Here is a 21422-nt window from a genome sequence, read left to right as displayed (position 1 = left end):
TCCAAGAATATTCCATGACTTAACGAAGTTACTATTTTCTCCGACAAAAGCACAACAATAAATTTATAAAAGCATTATAACATTAATTGAAATAATAGGTATTACGAAAATTCATACTCTGCATCTTCATATTTATTTTAAATTTAAAAAACAGAGTAAAGAAAAAGTTGAAGCAATAAAATAGCTGAAAAAAATACAAAAGCAATTTGTTCCTCCTCTTTTTTACTGCAGAAATATATTTTAAAGATGCTTTTCTTGTGTATCGGAGATTAAAGAAATACTCCTGATAGTTCTGTTCTTTTTTTGGAATAAAGAAAAAAATCGCCAATGACTGGCTTGCTTCAGCTAGAATTTTAAATTAATAAAGCAAAATAAAAATAATAACAAAAATTCTGAAATCACAGAAGTTTAAAAGATAATTCGCTCTAGAAATGATGTTTTATCTTTCATTTTTTTAAAGAACACCATCATTTTTAAAGAACACAATAAAAACATTTTATACTTTAATAAAATATGACTGTAAGTGGGGATTTTGTTACAAATTCAGATATTCGGTACATCATGAAATTGTGTGAGTGTGAGGGGGTAAATTCTATTTTAAAAAAAGACTTTTGGGGGCCCTGAATCCGTGATTTTTTAAAAATAAATAGTTAAAATCAAGACATTTCATGACAAATTTTGTTCAATACCAAGATTCAAGACTTTACTGGTGTGTAGATACCATGAACTTAAACCTGTTTCTCTATTGATCATAAATTGAAAAAGTTTTTGAACGTGTGAACATTTTTTTCCCCATTTGCTATTCAAAAAAGCAAGATCAATTAGAAGTCAAAACTAAATGAACACCAAAGATAATTGCCTCACAGTTATTAAATATAATTAACAGTACACAACTGTAAAACCTAAAAAAAAAACTTCAAAATCTTTTGAGCTTTGAAACCAAATTATTTAATTTACACTCATAACTATTCTAATTTATCCAATCTGAAACAAGTGTAATTTAATACAGGGATTTTGTTCAAGGCTATATTAAAAAATTTTATACTAAAATACTACAGCTAATTTATGAAATTAAAATGAACATACTCATTTTTTTTTACTTCCAATCTTGCCAAGAAATAACATCAGTTGAGTATATGGCCAAGACTTTATTTGTTGAGCTGTTACTACTCGCCCCTTTTTGACTTGTTCAGCTAAATGCCAAAAATTGATAAAATGAGATATCTACATAAAGACACGAGAAAAAGAATGACATTTTTTTCACAAATATAGTTTAAAATTACAAAATTTAATTTAAAAGAAATAATTAATAATTCATAGAGCAAAAAAGTTATTTTATAGATTTATTACAGGGTTGCTACTCAAATCTGGGAAGAAAAAAAAAGCTCCCTGCGTTTTCCCTGTATATATTATACACAATATACTAAGAGGTAACACACAATTACTGCACAAATTTGTACGCTATATCAGGATAACTAATACTAGTTTTAATTGCTAGAAAAACTTAAATAAGGAACAGTTTAACATACATAAAAAAAATAAAAATACAGCAAATAAAATAGTAAAGTACAACTGAACTATATTTAAATACCCCATAGATTGCACTTAAAGAGGACAATATTTTGTAAAAAAAGAAAATAAGAAATAAATATTCCTTGCATTTTCCCTGTTAATTTAGTTGATTTTTTAATTCCCTTTCTTATTTAGGTTTTCCTATTCTACCTGTGGAGTGGCGACCCTGTATTTTACTTTCATTTCCTTAATTTAATTTTAGACGTTAGATATCAACTATTTTATAAGTTTTTAAGCAAATGTCAAAGGACTATGTCAATCAAACAATGTTCAACATTCATATCTTTAGAAATGAAAATTATCACATTTTATCCATAAAACTCTTGATCACTGTAACAATCATTTGCCTCATTTCTATTCCTAAATATATTTTTTTATCTGGATTTTTATTCCGATGTATTGTTGAATTATTCAGGGGTGATTGTGATCCCAACTCAAAAACAGGGTTCGTGATTTTTTTGATTTTCTTAAAAAAAATCGGATTATTTTGATTTAAATCGGATTTTTTTTATTTAAATCAGATTTTTTTTATTTCTATTCAAAAACACTATAAGAGCTTTAATTTATGATTAAAAAAATCTTATAAATGTTTAATCAAAATTAAATTAATATTAAAACTATATTATAACAATATTTTAGAAGCTCTAACTTACTAAAATAATTTTTCATTATAATGCATAGCGACCATTTTGATACAAGGGCATGATTGAAATTAAAAGACAAGATAAAATAGATAATTTAAAGAATACTACTTTAACTAGTAACACAAAGTTTCAATTAGCCCACCATAATTTAAATTTAAAATTGTGATCTCTTTTTTTTTCCTCATGATTTATAAAATGGCAAAATAAATGCAACAGATTGTGTTTATAAATGTTGTCATTCATCAAAAAATAAATATTCAATCTATAAATTTTTATGTTAAAATATTCATTTTTAATCCTATATCAAAATACATAAGTTAAGCTAAAAAACATTTTAAAAAAATCTATGTACTCATTGGAATTTTTTTCACAAAAGAAAATCTGATAATTTCAAAGATACCGTAAACATATTATAAGAAAAAGAAATAATACTAGTTAATAAACCCTACTGCTTCAAATAGACTTTGTAAGGGAAGAATGACACTATATCAGGAAAAAATATCTGAACTCAGCTTCTTTTTTTTTCCTTTCTATTTTTGGCATATTAAGGTAATTTCTTTTTAATATTACCTCGCACTTTAGAAACATAGAAATTTCCATCAATAAACTATAATGTAGATTTGAATTCCATGCTTTTTTATTATTATTTATTAATCATTTTAATTAACATTTGCTTTTTTTTCTTTTTGAAAAAAAATCATGTTTATTTACTTTCTACAGCTATGCAAGTCTATATTAAGACAGCATTAAATATTTACTTTAATCTGTACTTTCAATGTTAAGAATCAAAAGACTTTTAAACATGTAATTTTAAATGTGTTTAACACACTGTCAGTCGTAACCTTTTACAAAAGAAATAACGCAAAATTCTACAAAAACTAATTCACCATTTTATTATTCTTTTCCATCCATTCTTCAAAAACCAAAACAAAAAAAAAAATGATCATATCTATAATATCAAGCTTTTAGCTCGCAACATCAGAAAATGCGTGTTATTACATCACGTGACCCTGACACCTTCCCCCCAGAGTCATATTAGATCCAAAGATCGAATATGGCAAATAATTTAAGGGTCACACTTTACACATAAACAAACTATGTTTCACATTCCCCCAAATATTCACTGAATCTTAGGTTTAACTTAACACTAGGTATTTACTTTAATCACCTAATAATAATAATAGGAAAAAATGTTCAGAGTCTTATTTTAGTTTATATTTACAGTCTGGACAATGCATCTGCATTACTAAGTTTCGATCCTTTGATGTGACTTGCCTCAATATCATGGCGTTGAATGGCTAACGCCCATCTCTGCAACCTCGGGCTTTGGGGTGTCGCACTCGTCAGAAATACTAGGGGATTATGATCAGTTAATAAAATAATCTTAGCACCACAGAGTAAGGTTTCAAATCTCTGCAAAGCCCAAATAATAGCATAAGCTTCCCTTTCAATTGTAGACCATTTCTGTTGAGTTGAATTCAGCTTCTGGCTACCGAAAGCTATGGGACGAATATTTCCTTCTTCATCTAACTGACCTAAACAACATCCGACCGCATTTTGAGATGCATCCGTATGCAAGTAGTATGGTTTCTCTATGTCTGGGACTTGTAACTCTGCGATCTTACATAGCGACGTCTTCAATTCCTTGAATGCCTTCTCAGCTTCTTCGCTCCAAGGAATCTCATTAGGAACTTTCTTTTTAGTAAGCTCTGTTAGTGGAAGAGCAATCTTTGCGAAGTTTGGAATATACTGCCTGTAAAAGTTGCATAATCCCAAAGCACTTCTCAGTTGTTTTTTGGTTTTGGGTGCCTCTAATTTCTGTATTACTCTTATTCGTTCTTTGTCAGGAGCATGTTTACCTGAACCAATAATATGTCCTAAGTATTTAACCTTTTGTCTAGCAAATTCGCACTTTCTCAAGTTCACGGAGAAATTAAAATATTCCAATCTCTTAAAAACTTCTTCAAGATGAATCAAATGTTCCTCCCACGTATCAGAAAATACTGCTAAATCATCGATATAAGCACAAGTGAAATCAGACATGGACTGAACCACTTTAGACATAGCTCTTTGGTAGGTTGCAGCAGCATTTCTTAATCCAAAGGGTAATACATTCCATTGGTACTGGCCTCGGTGAGTTCGGAATGCTGTGAGGTGTTTGCTGCCGTTCTCCATCGGTATAGCCCAATATCCCTTCAACATATCTAGCACAGTAATGAATTTCTTCTTTCCTACTAAGAAATTCAACTCCATCATATTTTGCATTGGATATGCATCCGGAACGGTAAGAGCATTCAAACTTCTGAAATCAATGCATAACCTGATTGTTCCGTCTTTCTTATGAACACATACTACCGGGTGTGCTATCTCACTTACCACCGGTTCAATCAGTCCTAACGCTAGCAATTCATTGATCTGTGCATCCACTTTCCCCTTTAAGTTTTCTGGTATCTTATACGTTTTTGGTTTCATCGTATCCTCCTCAGCTTTCAGCTTTATCGCATGTTTCCCAACTTTAGCTATCCTTATCTTCCCCGAAAACAACGTTTTGCGTCTATGTAAAAGATCTTTCAATTGATTTTGTTGCATTTTGGGTAAGTAATCCAAATTTAATCCTTTCAATGCTTCATAGCTTTCCACATCTGTAGGAAGAGTTGGTGTTTCGTATATTTCACCAAATTCATCATCAATATCATAGACAACTCCAACTGTTTGAATTCTCGCTTTGTATTCTCTCATTTTGTTAACATGCAATAATCTTAAATTTCCTTCAGGCATTTGCAAATAATACGAATTCGGTTTCACTCTTCTAATTACCTTTACTGGACCTATCCATCTGGCATATAATGAATTGGATGAATCATGCATTAGCACAAGTACTTGATCTCCTGGCGCAAATTCCCGGTATTTTTTCCTTCTATTGTAATATTTGGCATAATTACTTTGTTGCACATCACTTGTTAACCTTGCCTTTTCGGTTGCTATTTCTAATTTTCCTTTTAACTCTTTTAAATATTCCTCCGCTGATCCTTTCATATTCAAAGGTAAAAACATATCTCCGGCCCAAATTGACTTCAATATAGATAACGGGCCTTTCGGTTCTCTCCCGTACATTAGCAGAAAAGGTGGTACTCCTGTAGTTGCATTTGGAACTTCTCGATAAGCCCATAGTACAAATGGTATGTGTCGATGCCAATTTCTTCCTACTTCTCTAATAATGTGATGTAGCATATTTTTGAAAGTTTGGTTCCATCTTTCAATCAATCCGTTCCCTTCCGGATGGTATGGCGTTGAAAATCGCGGACAAGCTCCTAAAACCTTCAAAAACTCTTGCGTTAAACTTGCCGTAAAATTTGTCGCATTATCCACCACGATTACTTCTGGAATTCCTGTCCTACAGAATATTTCGAGCAGTGCTTCACATGTATTCCTTGCCGTTAACGATTTGAGCGGGACTGCTTCAGGCCATCTTGAATGTTGGTCCATCAAACAAAGGATATATTTATGTCCTTGTGCTGATACTGGATCTAGAGGACCAATTAGATCTACGTTCACCACTTGGAATGGAAGTTCAGGACGTGACACAGGTGTGATCGGAATTTTGTCTACTGAACGAACAACTCTTCTACCTTGGCACCCATGACATGAGCTACAATAAGCTTTAATTTCCTTGACCATCCCTGGCCAATAAAAGGAAAATTTAATTCTTTGAATTGTTTTACGAGCTCCTAGATGTGCTCCGAATACTGACTCGTGGGCAATTTCTAGTATTTTACCTTTTCTAATTTCGGGAATTACTAATTGTTGTATTCTATTCCCGTCCAACAGCTCTTCATGGCATAGTATATTATTTTGTATCACATACCCTCCTTTATTTTGCTTCCCCAATTTCCATGCTTCTTGGAGAGTATCGCAACTTTGTTGTTGTATCTTGAATCGTTCGGTTTCATTTCCATTCTTTTTATCACCGCATTCACCTACTGTTGGCTCCTGCTGCTCTTCTCCGTCACTTGCACTCATATATAACTGCTCCTTTCGGGAATCTGATCTTAGCTTCATAGCAGCAGTAAAACTGGGATTGTATACTCTTTTTTGTTCTAATAATGCCTCATAAGTTTCAGCATCCAACAAAATGTCAGCATTTAACCCATTGACGGCTGCTATCATCGTTTTAATTATAGGCGTAATATATCCTTCCGTTACCAAAGCGATTTCCACTTCTTTTAATTCAGCTTTTAGACTTTCGCCAAACGCAGGTTGTAGTATTATATGTCCTTTGTAATCCACTTCCTTACCCACTATATCGTTTTTAAATACACTTATTTGTGCACCAGAATCTACTACAGCTTCGTATTCATTTCCATTATATGAAATTCTAACTTTCTTAAGGGCAGCTATTTTTGGTTGAACGCCTTTACATTTTTTGTTTCCTATCATGACTTCACCATTAAATCTTGCAGTGACTACTTTGCTTTCGATATTTCCATTTCTGAGTACCTTAACTTCGGATACTTGCCCTTCCGATACTTGAACCTCGGCCACTTTGCCTTCAATGTTTCTTCTCCTCTCTTTATTATCTCGACAAAATCGTGCCAAGTGTCCTACTCGTCCACAATTAAAACATGTGACTGGATTTTGGGAAGAACTCCGCTTATCAATTCTGCCATGGTTGTTATGCTCATGTTTATATCCTTCACCAAATGTATGATATCTTCTACTAACCATGTTTGGTTTTTCCCGGTATAAGTTCCTATATGGTTGAGAAGCAATGAATTTAGTAGTTTGGTTATATTTCCTTGCATTCTCGTACTCATCTAACTTCTCAGCAAGTGTGTCAACTGAGCAAATTCTACTCCACTCATCAATAAAATGATTTTGTATGTCTCCAGGTACTCGTTCTTTTATCTGTTCGACAATGACAAGTTGTTTCAGGCTGTCGAAATCATTAATTTTTAGTCCCGAAACCCATTCGTTAAAATAGTTCGCCAATTCAAATCCAAAATCTCGCCAAGTGCTCTCAGCCGCTTTACAATGTCTCTTAAACTTTATTTTAAATGCTTCTGGGCTCAATTTAAACCTTTTCAATAACATACATTTTACATGTTTATAATCATTTGCTTTTTCTTCAGGCTCCCTTGCAATTAAATTCGCCATTTCTAGAGGCAATACTCCAACAAGATGCGTTACCCAATCTTCTTCTTTTATATGGACTCTTCGTGCTTGTCTTTCAAACAATATTAGATAAAAACTTATATCACCTTCTTTTGGATCAAAAGTACGCATTAATTTTTGCAATCCACCAGATACATGTTCTCTTGTTTCTTCATTTCGAGAGCTGCTCGTCTCTCCTATAGTACCAGTATGTACCAATGAAGCTTCTATCTTCAACCTCTCCAATTCATATTCCTTTTCTTGCCGCTTTAATTCATCTTCCCTTTCCTGTTCTCGCCGCTTTAATTCACCTTCCCTTTCCTGTTCTCGCCTCTTTAATTCATCTTCCCTTTCCTGTTCTCGCCGCTTTAATTCGTCTTCCCTTTCCTGTTGCTTAATTTCATATTCTTGTCGCCTAATTTCATCTTCTTTTTGTTGGCGCTTTATTTCTTCTCTTCCACTAACTATTCTTTTTAATAATTCCTTCACAAACTCCTCTTCGTACTCCGTACTTGCCAACATAATCTTCTTTAATTCGGTAACTCTCATGTCTTCCGTTGCCGTTTCTCCTAACTCTTCCGCCAAACACTTCAAATCTACTTTTAAAGCTCTTCCTAAAAATGCCATTTTTCACCTACTACTTTCTAAACTGCACCTTCTTACAAAAAAAAAATGCCACTTCCTAAACCAATTTCAAGACAATCTAAATAACTCACTATCTTCCATCAAACAACTTGAAATTCATAGAACAAACAACTACCAATCTTTTATTTCGAAATCCATTGGGGTTTCCCCGCACATTTGTCAGTCGTAACCTTTTACAAAAGAAATAACGCAAAATTCTACAAAAACTAATTCACCATTTTATTATTCTTTTCCATCCATTCTTCAAAAACCAAAACAAAAAAAAAAATGATCATATCTATAATATCAAGCTTTTAGCTCGCAACATCAGAAAATGCGTGTTATTACATCACGTGACCCTGACACACACACCAAGAAAGAAAGTAATTTCGTTAACTAAAATTAATTAATGCAGCAATTTATTTAAAATAAATTTTAAAACTAAGAAAAGAAAATAATAAAAGTATCAATATTTAAAGCACTGTTTTTTAACTTTTAAAATCAATATAATATATATATATAAATTAGTTGATTTAAATCAATGATTTTTTTAAAAAAATCATTTGATTTTAATCATGATTTAAATCGTAATTTAAATCAAGCTGATTTAAATCAACGAACCCTGCTCAAAAATCCTGAAAATTTCTTATTAAAATCATTAATGACGCATTTCAAAAAATTAATGTCTTTATAAAGTTAAATCATTTATATTTTCAAAACATTAAATTCTAAATAAATTATTTACAGCATAATTTAAATGAATAATTATGTATAAGTTTACTTTAATCTCTAATCACATTTATTATTCTGTCAGAAAAAATATTTACAAATGAAAGATGCCAAGTATAAATTCTAGTTCTAATATTTTTAAATAAAATAGACAAGAATTTTTACACGTGATCGATGATTTCTTGATGGACCTAGGATTTCCAGAAACTTCAGGAGTGTTGTTGGCGAAAAATCCGGTATTTTTCCGGAGCACAATCACCTCTTTAGCAGACTTAGCTGGTTAAAAACAATGCCGTTTAAACCAAATGATTTAAAAGAAAAAAACATAGTCAGAATATTTTTTTAAAAGTATCTTTTTAATAAATAAAGTTTCCTGTATTCATATTGATTTTTTTATTTGTTTAAGTGACAAGATGGTTTTCTCACCTTTTTGGAAATTTTGAGTTAAATTCCGTTATTTTAAATAAACACAAAACTGCAATTTTCAAATGTTAAGGTAGAATTTGAGTTTTCACAAAAATACTAATGTGAAATAAAGTATTGTAAGCAAATTTAAAATAAAAACATGAGGTTTTGTAAAAATGCTTAAAATAAATTAGACCATAACTAATTCAAAAGTAATTCTTGTTCTAACAAAAGTATAAACAAGAATAAGGTACTTTTCTAAATTTTATTTTTTCAGTTCAATTTCATATTGTTTTCTGCTACTTAGATAAACAAATTTGAATTGTATACAAATTTGAATTTTATGCTTACATTCATTATTTTAAAATTCATTTAAAATATTTTTTAAGTAAATGTTTCATAATTTTGCAATATGTCAATAAGAACATTGTTATATTTAAAGCTCAATTATGTTAAAATCAATGACACAAAAGTAAATAACTCTTTGTTTTTCTAACGGTCAAAACTAAAACCCATCTTTACTATAATATGTGTGTATATATTTATGTAACACATTTATCAATTTTATTTTTTTTCATCAATCTGTTATTAAATATTTCTTATTTGAAAAAATACATTTTCTTGAATATCTCATTCTCCTTTACATTAAAATTCGTCACAATATATATACATATTCACACATTACTAAGATAACATTTAGATATAAAATACTATTTAACCTTTCGTTTAAAATAAAAAAAATAAAAAAACACCTGGTTTTTGGGTTGTTATGAAGAAAAAAATAGCTTTTTAAACCCTGTATACCAGTCGCGAAAAATTTCAGTAACCTTTACTCCCTATTTAATGATTTTCAAGGACTTTTGAGGTAACTATTTTTTTTCTTCAACAAAAGTAATGTTGAGAAATTGGAATTAGTTTTTAAAAAGAAATGGTTATTAACAGATCCACTAAAATATTTTTATCTGAGATGGTAGACAAAACTTTAAATATTTAATTAATTAAGCTATTTAATTAAATAGCTTAACGAGAAAATTAGAATAATTTTCAGCATCATATTACACAGTTTTTCCTAGATGCAGGTGTTTGACCAATCTTAATCAGCCTTGATTTCTCAAACATATGTAACAATTTTCTTTAACAGCAGACTTTCTAAGTCTTAGAGACCCATAGTTCTCAAAATCTAACTGAATCAATGAATGATTATACAAGTTTTGTTGTAAAGAAAAATATGAATATTGATTAATTTTAAGATTTTTATTTTATTATGTCTATCATCTTGGTAATATTTTTTTTTTAAAAGAAATTTGTCGCGGCATATTTTTTAAATTATTAAGCAACAAAAAATTTTGTACAGATAATGAATACTAATAACACATATAAACCAAATTACTGTGAGCATAAGTTTATAGTTATAACAGTCGTCTTTAGATAATTTTTGTTATTGCTTAGACATGCTTTTAAGAACTGATATAGGTCAAATAAAAATTATACAACCTGGTTGCTTTGAATCAATGTGATCAAGGAAATGTGAAATCAATGCAATTTTAAAATGCAGCATCATGGGAGAAACAAGACAATGTAATATTTCAACTAAATAATATAATTAAAATGATGAAAATAATAAAATTGATAAATGGGCTACATAATTACAAACATTTAAAATTGTAAAAGTATATTTCAGCCTTAATGGTTCTAAAACACACACACAAAAAAAAAAATTTACTTTTTGGTCATTAGCTTTAAATGTAACAATGTTCTTATTGTTATATTTCAGCATAAACAACAACAAAAAAAATTAAAATTAAAAATATTTTAAAAAATTTCTCACTTTTTTTTAAAAATAAAGTATAAAAATAGCAATTTTAAATATTATAATAATAAATATAAGCATACTGCATAAATACAATACAAATTTGTTCACCTAAATAATAAAAAATAATTCTGAAATTAAACTGTTAAAATAAAATTTAGAAAAGTAATTCATTCCTGTTTATACCTTTGACTGCAGCAAAAATGTATCTTTTACAAGTTTGTAAAAATAAAGTTTGAAAAACTTTAAGTCTTTCAGTCTTTAATTCACACAATTTAACTAATACAAAAAAACTAACATAACAGGGAATAACTAACAATCTATTTTATTTTAAACATTTTAAGAGTTATGACTTTATCTAAAAATTGATTGCATTAATTTCTTTTACACAGGCTTTTTTTCGGGGGGGGGGGGAATTAATTTTACATAAGCAATTAAAAATTGCAGATTTATGTCTATTTCAAACAGGTGAATTCCAATTATCAATTAAACTCAAAATTGCAACAAATGTGAGAATTTCTATTTTATTTCTCAATATTCAAACTGAAAACATTCACATAAATAGCAGAAAATTTATTGAAAAAGATGTTTATTAAAATTAAAAAAAATTATAAGAAAACCAGGCTTTATCTTTTTAAAAAAAAATTTTTTTTTTGGTTTTGATCTTGTTTTAAACGGACAAACTATAATTCATGAAAGAAATTAAGGGAAATATACTAATGAACAAAACAAATTGCTATTAAACAACTGAAAACAGAATTTTATTATTTTTTTTAAATGATCTTTTTTTTTAAATGATCTTGAAATGAAAATTTACTGTGGACAGGTAAATAAAATATATACGGGTAATTAAAAAAAATATAAACTTAAGAGTAAAAAAAAATGTACACTCAGAGGTAGCTAAATAATAAATCACTATGTGCCGAGGTCATTTAAAATAACTTAATTTTAAAGCAAACATAGGAAGTTAAATTTACATTAAAGATGGCATTTACATAAATTAATGACATAAAAGTGAGAGCGAAAACAAAGCGACAAAGAAGAGCTGATCCACACAAATGATTATACATAGGTAGTTCTAAATTAAATTTTTTAAAATACAGAACATCTGTGAGTCTCCGTTGATGTTGGTTTACGTCCCACTAGATCTGAACTATGGGATATTAGCGACAATCTGGGAAACATCGCAGAGGATGATCCGAAGACATGCCATCACCATTTTTCATCCTCTGGAGAGGGGATGACCTCTGCTTCGGTAGCCTGATGACATGCGAAGTCAATCACTTTGCTTAAAACAGTTTAACAAGGACCGATACAGCACACTCTCGGTCCCTTTGCATGCTGATCAAAGAGGTTACTCACCCGCACACTGACCGCAGCCAGTGATGCTTGACTTCAGTGTTCTATTGAGATCTTGATGATCAGTCAGTTCACTGCGGGACTCTCAGTGCATTTGCAGCTATGCAAAACAATAGCTATGAAGCCCCATCGTTATCACAGCCATTAGGATGAAGTCTATTAAGGCCCATTTAATCCTAAAAATAAAATATTATTAATAAAATATATAATAAAATAAATATATGTTATGGGAAACTATCAACAGTTTGAAATTTCTAACTTTTTGGATTGATTAAATAGATCGGTATCATAAGAACTAAATACTGCAACGAACTTGATTAAAATTTATAAGGTTTATGCCAATATGGCAACAATCTTCGTAAAATGTTCTACAAATGTCACCCAAATGATATGCATGGGTGCCAAATTTGTCGAAATATTAGGAATTAGCAAAATAATAATGAAAAAAATTTTCTATTGAATTCTAAAGTTTAAAAAGTTTGAAATTTTGTCCGGGGACAAGTCAAATAAATCTCATGCCTGGCTATACAAGAAATCAGTTATAAAATTGAAATGTGAATTGAGATTATCTTCAATTAGTAACAATCTTTAATAATTAAGAGTTTAAAAAAAAAGGACGGTAGATTTTGTCTTGAAAATATTTTGTATTTCATGCAAATTTTGCACTTAATACACAATAGAATTATTTACTTAATAGACAGAAAACATTGAGAAAAATATTATAAACACTTTAAAATGGCAAGCATAAATTATTAAATTGATCATTAATTTTTGCAAAAATTTAAAAAATTTTGGCTGAAGCAATGTAACAAAAGCAAAAGAAACATTAAATAAATTGTATGTGAAAGCTAAAAACTAATCTATAAAAATAAACAGACTTTAGATAAAATAATTTCATCAACAAATAATTTGAATGAAATGTTTATTATTTTACAATACTTAGTCAAAAACTACAATTTAAAAGAAAAATTTTAAACATAGAAATGTTTAATAAATACAAATTATTATATCTTCCTCTTACAAAGTAAATATTATTTTTTAAAAAAAAAGCCACAAAATATAAGTAAACAGCAAAAAAATAAGAAATAATTACACCTGCATAAACAAATATTTTTGATGAAAAATGTAGACTTCCAACTTTTTTTTAACACATAAAAATTAAATAAAATAATAAAATTTCTTGCGCCTAGCTAACTGAAAAATACCTTGTTTTCGTACCCTCTTGTCCACCAATACCAAAAGGATAAATAGATATAGAACCTCTGTTCATCATCCAGTGCACTTTAAAAAAAGTCATTTCAAACTATTTAACTGAGAATATGCTCTGAAAGAGAATAGAAAAATGTTATAAAATTTCAACTAAACATCCATAGAAAAGTATATGACAATGTTTTCGAGTAAAGACATGACAACTTACTTCATTGAAATGAAGTAAATTTTCATGCCTGGGGAAAAGAATCAAAATTGAAGCAAAGAGGACAAGGTTTATTCGCAGTGGAGAAAACGCTAAAGTCAAAGTTGGCACGCATTAGACAATTGACTGTTTTATCCAGATTTAACCACAGTTTTAACACTCATATCAGAAACCTAAAATTTTAGGTAAGAAAATAATTATTAGCTAATATGAATGTGAAGTAATTATAAATAAATAAACATAGAAAATAACAAGTGATCAACTATGATGTTCAATTGTTCTGACATTAACCCCCCTTTTAGTTTTGACAATCACTGTCGACAATCATAAGTTTTGGTGAAGAGGATGATTGATTATCAATAATAAATATTGAATAATTATGACTAAGAATTTGCAAAATTGCAATTTATCTAATTTACTACTAGAAAAATATATAGAAATTGAAAAAAATTATGATTTTTTTTCCTGCACAAAGTGCAGTCACTGAAATATACGAAGTATAATAAATAAAGTTATGAAATAAAAAAAATAGAAGTAAATTTTGTTTCCTCCCCACAGATCTAATAAAATAAGTCAGAGTTTAACAGATGTAACAGTTGCTACAGTCAAATTTTTAATTTTCACTTCAAATCTACTGCAGTTTATTAGTAGTATATTTCATTTGAATTACCTATATGATAACTAAAATTTATTGCAAATAATCTATTTGATTAAATTTGTGTGAATACAATATTTTCATATTAAGTTATGCTGAAGCTACCAAATATTATACACTCATTTTTAAATTATTTTGCATACAAGCAATGGACAGATTTAGTTTTATCTTATGCTTAGCAAAGCGCTTCTTGTTAAAATTCTTAGTTGAACTATTACGGAATTAGTTGCAAATCACAGTTTTTCAAATTTTTACATTTTATGCAGATTCTTAAAATAGAGATATTTAAATAATTTCAAATAGAGACCTGCTTTTACAAAAAAAAAAAAAAAAAAAAAAAAAAAAAACAGAAATTTAGAATTACAGGCTCCTAAAGATCTGCAGTTCCATCAAAGCTAGTGAAATCACCGGAGTATTGGGATATTTATTTTAATAACTGTACTAAATATTGTTATCAACTTGATAAAGCACTTTAACCAATTGATTGAAAAAAATTAATCGATTTATACGAGTAAATGATATAATGATTACATAGCAAAATTATTCCGCAAAATATATATAATTGTGCACTTTACAGTATAAAATTTTTTAGATTATTATTGCTAAATAAAACATGCAAGTTAATTTTTGGCATCGAATTATCGTTGGATAAACCATTTTAATAATTGTGGGCAAAAAATTTTCAATTCAACTAAAAAGTTCTTCAGATATGATGAAATATAAAACTTAACATCAAGGGGTACAAATTTTGGACTACTCTCCTGACCAAACTATTGGGACCTTTTCCACGATTGTGGGTCAGAAATCCTAATTCTTCAGAATATTTTGGGAATCAGATACCTTAATCCATCTGATTTTGTACCTTAAAATGTCATCTGCACTAATTAATTGCCATATTTGAAATCACCCTTTCAAACCATTAGGACTGAGTCAGAGAATGTGAAGATCTGGTCATTAGATCAAAAATCATCCTGGGTGGTCTGCTTATTTTTTTCACGCTGCACACATAAGTATGAAAAACAAATAATGTGAATTACAAAAAAAAAATTCACAGGTTAAGATTATACAATTATTAGTGACAACTTTAGTTTTAATTAAGCTAAGAAATCTGTCTAAATTGTACCATCAATATTCAGACGAATAACAACTACCAACTCAACAATTAGAACAATAGTAATTATCTGTAATGTAAACTTAACAGTTATAATATATCGAACATAATAACCTTAAAATATAAATAATACATTAGTCATTAAGAAAGCAAATAAATTATTTTAGATACACTTTTAATATATGATGTATATTATGAATAATAATTATATTAGTAATTAAAATGCAAATATTATGCATGATTGAAATAATTATGTAGATGGATGTTTAATAAAATCAGGGTGGCCACTCAAAACAGATTTCAAATTTCCCTGATTTTTCCAGGTTTTCCAGGTAAAAATCTTAAAATTTCCAGGTTTGTGTTTTTTTCCTTTTTTCTTATAAAGTGTAGGATGTGTACAAGAAAAGTGTCTGCATTATAAAATATCTTATTCAAAATGTCATTTTTTTAAACATATCTTGAAAAAAAATTTATTTTTTTACAAGATATTTTTTTATTATTTTTTAATGTTCTGGTACAAAATTAGATTTTAAAAAATTAAGACGTGGAGAAAATAATATGTTTAGCTTGCAGAATATATTTTTTTATTGAATAATTTTAATTGTTTTTATTGAATTTAATGTGTTACTTTAAGTAGTATTTGCTCAAAGTGGACCTACAAAATGACAAAATCAGAATAAAACCTTGGATAAGTATTGTTTAATATATTTTCATTAAGGAAAAGAAAACCGTTTCAGGTGATGATATATCAATAATTTTTAATAATTACAGTAACCCCCAAAAGTGCTCACTCACTTATAACTTATATTGAAATAGGAAATAAAAATTCAATAATTAAAATTAGTATTTCACAATGGGTATTTGATAATAATAAGATGTATAATTTATTCTTAGCAAAACTGCACGGAATATTTTAAAAACAAAGCAAAAGTTGATTTTTTAATCAAATAGTAACAAAAATGTTACTCCACAAAAGTCATCGTACATTTAAATGTTTTGGATCTCAGAATTAAAATTATCATCAACTGCTTTTTTTTATTTAATTATTTTTCATTAAATTTTTTATTTCTTTATTAGCAATTTAGTATCAAACCTATAATAGCATAATTATATTTTAATTTTTGCTTGCTAACTCCGTAATATTTTATTTCATCATTTAAAAATGACTTGTGGTCGTAATAAAATAGACCAAATTCGATTATTTGTCTTCATAAGAGTTAAATCAGTAATAAATATGTTAAATTAGTTTACTGTATTCAATTGAACTGTGTAATATGTGATAAAATGCTTAAAAGAAGGACTTCATATCAGAGATTAAAATTATAAATTTTCTGGAAAAATTCATAAATTTGCAATTGAGTGTTGTAAAAGTTTCTGTAAAAATTTTAAAAAAATATTCTGCATGAATTTCACCTGACAAAAAAAAAACTAGTTACACGTAGTTTCAACCTTTAAAAGCTATTGTAGATGCTAAAGGAAACTCCACTAAATGTTAATTTAACGAAAAATTAGATTTACTAATAGACTGAGTTTTTTCTTTAAAAGTGTATGATGACTTTTGTGGGATAAATTTTTTGTCACTTTTTGATGATTGATTCCTTAAAAATAAACTTTTCCTTTGTTTTTAAAATATTTCATATTGTCATTTAAAATATTTCAGTTTTGATAAAATTAGAACACATTTTTTATCATTAAATATACATTCTGAAACATTCATTTTAATTAATGGATAGTCTTATTTCATTGAAAGTCATAAGTGTATCAACACTTTTGTGAATCACTGTAATTACATTTCAATATAAAGCTGTACTGTATACTGCATTATACTGTATTTCATCTTACCAGTGCTTTTTATAAAATTCACTGATCATATTTTCCTTAAACCAATATCTCAAGTCAAATTTTTAAATAATGGTATTTTAAAATAGCATTTTTATTTTAAGAGATTCAGTATAAAAAAATAAATGTCAGAAATGTAAAATTGTCTAATTTTAAGTTCTATACTCTATAGAAGAAAAAAAAATAGATAAAATTCCTTAAAATTTATACTTTTTTGATTTTTTTTCTTATTTGAAATTAAAACATTTAAAGAATTAAAATCTAAACACACATTTTTTTAGTTTAGCATAGTTAATTGTTTTTGTTTGAACAACTGGAATCTTGTACAGTGCAAAACTAAAACACTAAGTTTCGTTTTCCTACTCCTGACTAAACACACATGAATAAAAAAAATTATATTTTATGTATATACATCATTTAATATGTTTCCTATATATTCCTTAGTCATTGTCAGCTTTTTTAGGTAAAAAGAGGAACAGTTTTGAAATATCATCTCTGGTATGCAAGCAACATTTACGAACTTTCGATATTGTGATAACTATACAATTTGAATTTTGAATCAAAAAACTAATATTTACCAACAAAACCATAAAATTTGATATTAATATATACTTAGTTCTAAAAAAAAAACTTTTTTCAAAATAAAAATATACTATAAAAGGTTAAAATGAAATAAAAAAAATTAACATTAATGATAGAATTGTAACAATTTGTCGACAAACATTGCTGTTAGTGATGGGGGGAAATGTGTGATTGGTTGGTTTGCTGAGAAAAAATAATTTACAGATTTCTTTGAATGGGAGTTCAAAAGCTTTCAGAAAAGGAGTGCAATATAAAATCTATTATTATTAAATTATAACCAACTAATTTTTAGAGAATTTAATAAAGTTAAAAATACAAAAACATTTTGACTCATTTTGTCAAAATAGAAAAAAATTACCACTCTCAATTGCAAACAAACTTGAGTCATTGTGTCAACACGGACAGAATTTAAAAACCGAATCCTAACCCCGTCTTCCACATCCACCATAATCTTTGCCTTTCCTAAATTGCACAGTCTGCATAGAGATCAAAGGTTTCTACATTTGCATGGGAGAATTTTATGTTGTATTCTAGTTTAACAGGGTTATAACGGAGCAAATTTTGATGAAAGCAAAGTAAATTAATGATATTTTAACTGTTAGGAGATACATTTCCGTCCAAAAAAGGTGGGTATAATGGATGAAACAATTTAAATTAAGAAAAGTAGCAAATAATTTAAATTAGTGAAATTAAAAAAATATATAAGAAAAAATTTCCAGCTTTTCTTTAAAATTTCCAGGTTTTCCAGGTTTTTATCCATATTTCCCTGATTTTTCCAGGTTTTTTCCAGTATAAAAAAAATTCCCTGATAATTCCAGGTTTTCAAGGTTTTCCAGGTGGGTGGCCACCCTGAAAATATCTTTAATGACAAAAAAGAAACATGTCACTGGTTTTTATAAGTTTTTGCCACATTTCGACAAACAGTTTATTATACTTTTCGACAGGTTTTTGACATGTCGTGTCAAAACCAGCTTTTGATGCAAAAACTAAAACCCTGGATAGTAAATGAAATCTCTCCAGGAATTTTTCCATATCACAAAAACCTGTCGTGCAAACTGCAATTGCCAATGCATTTAATAGATTTTAAAATCTCAATTTAAAGAAAAAAAGATATACAAGCTTGATTGGAGGTCATGAGATATATATCCTTCAAGTTGGTCCTCGTCTGTAATGTGTCCAGTACCTTGTAAACCACTGCCCGGAAGTTGCAAATATTTGGAGATTATTCAGCTACAGATCATGATAGGGAAATCTTCCCATTGCCCAAGAATATATATGTTTTTTTACTTCCGAGTAACACTTTTTCCTAGAGAAATATCAAAATTAAAACAACTTTTTTTAAAACATCTTATAATTACGATCTAATTGATAATATAGATTGTAATAAAGATTTTCAAGCTATAATAAATCTTTTTCAAATATGTGATAACTAAAATACGGCTTAAAACAGCTGTAATCCTTTAATATTTTACATAAACAATATAAAGACTTTTTTTCAAAAAATTATGATCTAAAGAATTATTCAAATATAATGAATTTTAATTAATACAACTAAATATAACAGGTACACAACTCCAAATCACAAATTTAATTCACAACTACTAATAGCATAGAAATTTTTATAATCATATGTTAAGTATGAATACTTAAACGAAATTTTAAATATAATATACTACTGATATTACACCTACATTTTAGAAAAATTTAAAAATGAAAATTATTACATTTTATATCTTTTAAGAAAATCAATATAGAAATGCATAAAATATTTACTAGTATAATAAATGGTTAAACTGAGCTCAAAAATAATTACCCTTAAAATAAAATCATGAAATACCTATTGCATTTTAATATATTTCACAATGAAAGCTATATTAAAATTTAATTTAGGCCAAGGGTCAGCAAATTAGTAGATAGAAAGAATAAAAAACAAAAGAAGTAACAAAAATTACAAATTGCAATGTGAAACCAAAGCAACTAACAGAAAGCTTACATGTTATTCAAATTAAATGGTTAATTCTATGTAGCTAAACTATAAATAAGTATTCTTTAAATTTGAGTGTTGTAAAATTACCGGAAAATTAAAACATTTTATTATATTTGAAAATGTAAACAGTTTTAAAACTCAATTTAGACCACCGCTGATCATAGTAGTATATAGGAAAGTAAATAAAACACAAGAAACAACAGACATTTCAAATAGTAGATTTGCAAAGTTAAGCTTATGAACTAACTTCATCCAATAACAAAAAGTCAATTTGTTACTGAAATAAAATGGTCAATACTATAATTAAGCAATAAAAAGAGTGCTTTTTAATTTAAAGATTTCATGAATTGCTTCATTATGGCAGCAGTAACTGAGAAATACTAATAGTAAATACATAAAATTGTAAATAAAAACACTTTATTTAAAATAACGGATGTGATATTCTACTGTATTTACTAAAATAAAATTAATATATCTGCCTAGAAATAAAGACAGATGCACAGACAGAACGACTATTAAGAACTAATTTAAGATTTCCAATAACAGCGCTTCGCCTAAGCCTTGAATTTGTTAACCAATCAAATTCAACGATGCGCGCAGTGTTGCCAGAACTTAAGATTAAAAATTAGCGAATGTGAGCTTCAAAAGTAGCGGATTCGAACATTTTGTAGCCCGAAAAACTACGTTATATATATATATATATATATATATATATATATATATATATATATATATATATATATATATATATATATATATATATTTTACTAAATTAAAAAAATATTGTTGTTGTTGTTGTTGTTAATTTACGTCGCACTAGAGCTGCACAATGGGCTATTGGCGACGGTCTGGGAAACATCCCGGAGGATGATCCGAAGACATGCCATCACAATTTTGATCCTCTGCGGAGTGGATGGCACCCCCGCTTCGGTAGCCCGACGACCTGCGCGCGAAGTCGAGCACTTTACGGTAGCACAGTTTAACGAGGACCAATACCGCACACCCTCGGTCCCTACGCAGACTGATCCAAGTGGTCACCCACCCGCACACTGACCGCAGCCAGTGATGCTTGACTTCGGTGATCTGCTGGGAACCGTGTCTTAACGATCAGTCCACTGCGGGACAATTAAAAAAAAAAAAAAAAAAAAAAAAAAAAAAAAATAAGTCAAATTTCAATGCTGTAGTTGTAGTTCATTTACGATCGGCGACGGCTGGGAAACATCCGATGATCCAAAGACATGCCATCACAATTTTGAACCCATGCAGAGGTCATGGCACCCCCCGCTTCAGAAGCCCAACGACCTGCACGCGAAGTCGAGGACTTTACGGTAGATCAGTTTAACGAGGACCCATACTGCACGACCTCGGTCCCTACGCAGACTGACCCACTTGGTCACCCACCCGCGCACTGACCGCAGCCAGGGATGTTCTTTAAATATTTTTATAACCGTCGTTGAACAGCCGACCCAATTTTTTGGGTTTGCGACTGCTAATGTTCAACTCCATAGCCTTGTAATTTTGAATCCAATCCAGAAGACAA

General features: G+C 28.8%; 1 protein-coding gene across 5 annotated transcripts in view; it reads right to left on the bottom strand.

The window, feature by feature from the left end:
• Nucleotides 1-20476, bottom strand: part of LOC147816022 (uncharacterized) — a 56592-nt gene extending 36116 nt beyond the window's left edge. For 3 of the 5 annotated variants that reach the window (XR_015431601.1, XM_087158019.1, XM_087158021.1), the window contains exons 1-5: nucleotides 20130-20476; nucleotides 19012-19201; nucleotides 13500-13618; nucleotides 12298-12470; nucleotides 1087-1193 (exon numbers count right to left, since the gene is read on the bottom strand). The gene's annotated coding sequence lies outside the window, so the exon portion shown is untranslated. Of the gene's footprint in view, nucleotides 1-1086; nucleotides 1699-12297; nucleotides 12471-13499; nucleotides 13619-13711; nucleotides 13882-19011; nucleotides 19202-20129 lie in introns of those variants that run through there. The other 2 variants (XM_087158020.1, XM_087158022.1) reach the window with 2 other exon arrangements.
• Between the last annotated feature and the right edge of the window lie 946 nt (nucleotides 20477-21422).

Source organism: Parasteatoda tepidariorum, chromosome 2 (genome assembly GCF_982258835.1).
Source record: "Parasteatoda tepidariorum strain Cologne lab strain chromosome 2, Ptep-v5.0, whole genome shotgun sequence".
NCBI classification, from domain to species: domain Eukaryota; kingdom Metazoa; phylum Arthropoda; class Arachnida; order Araneae; family Theridiidae; genus Parasteatoda; species Parasteatoda tepidariorum.
Note: the sequence above shows the minus strand (reverse complement) of the source record. Positions and strands in the feature narration are given on the sequence as shown.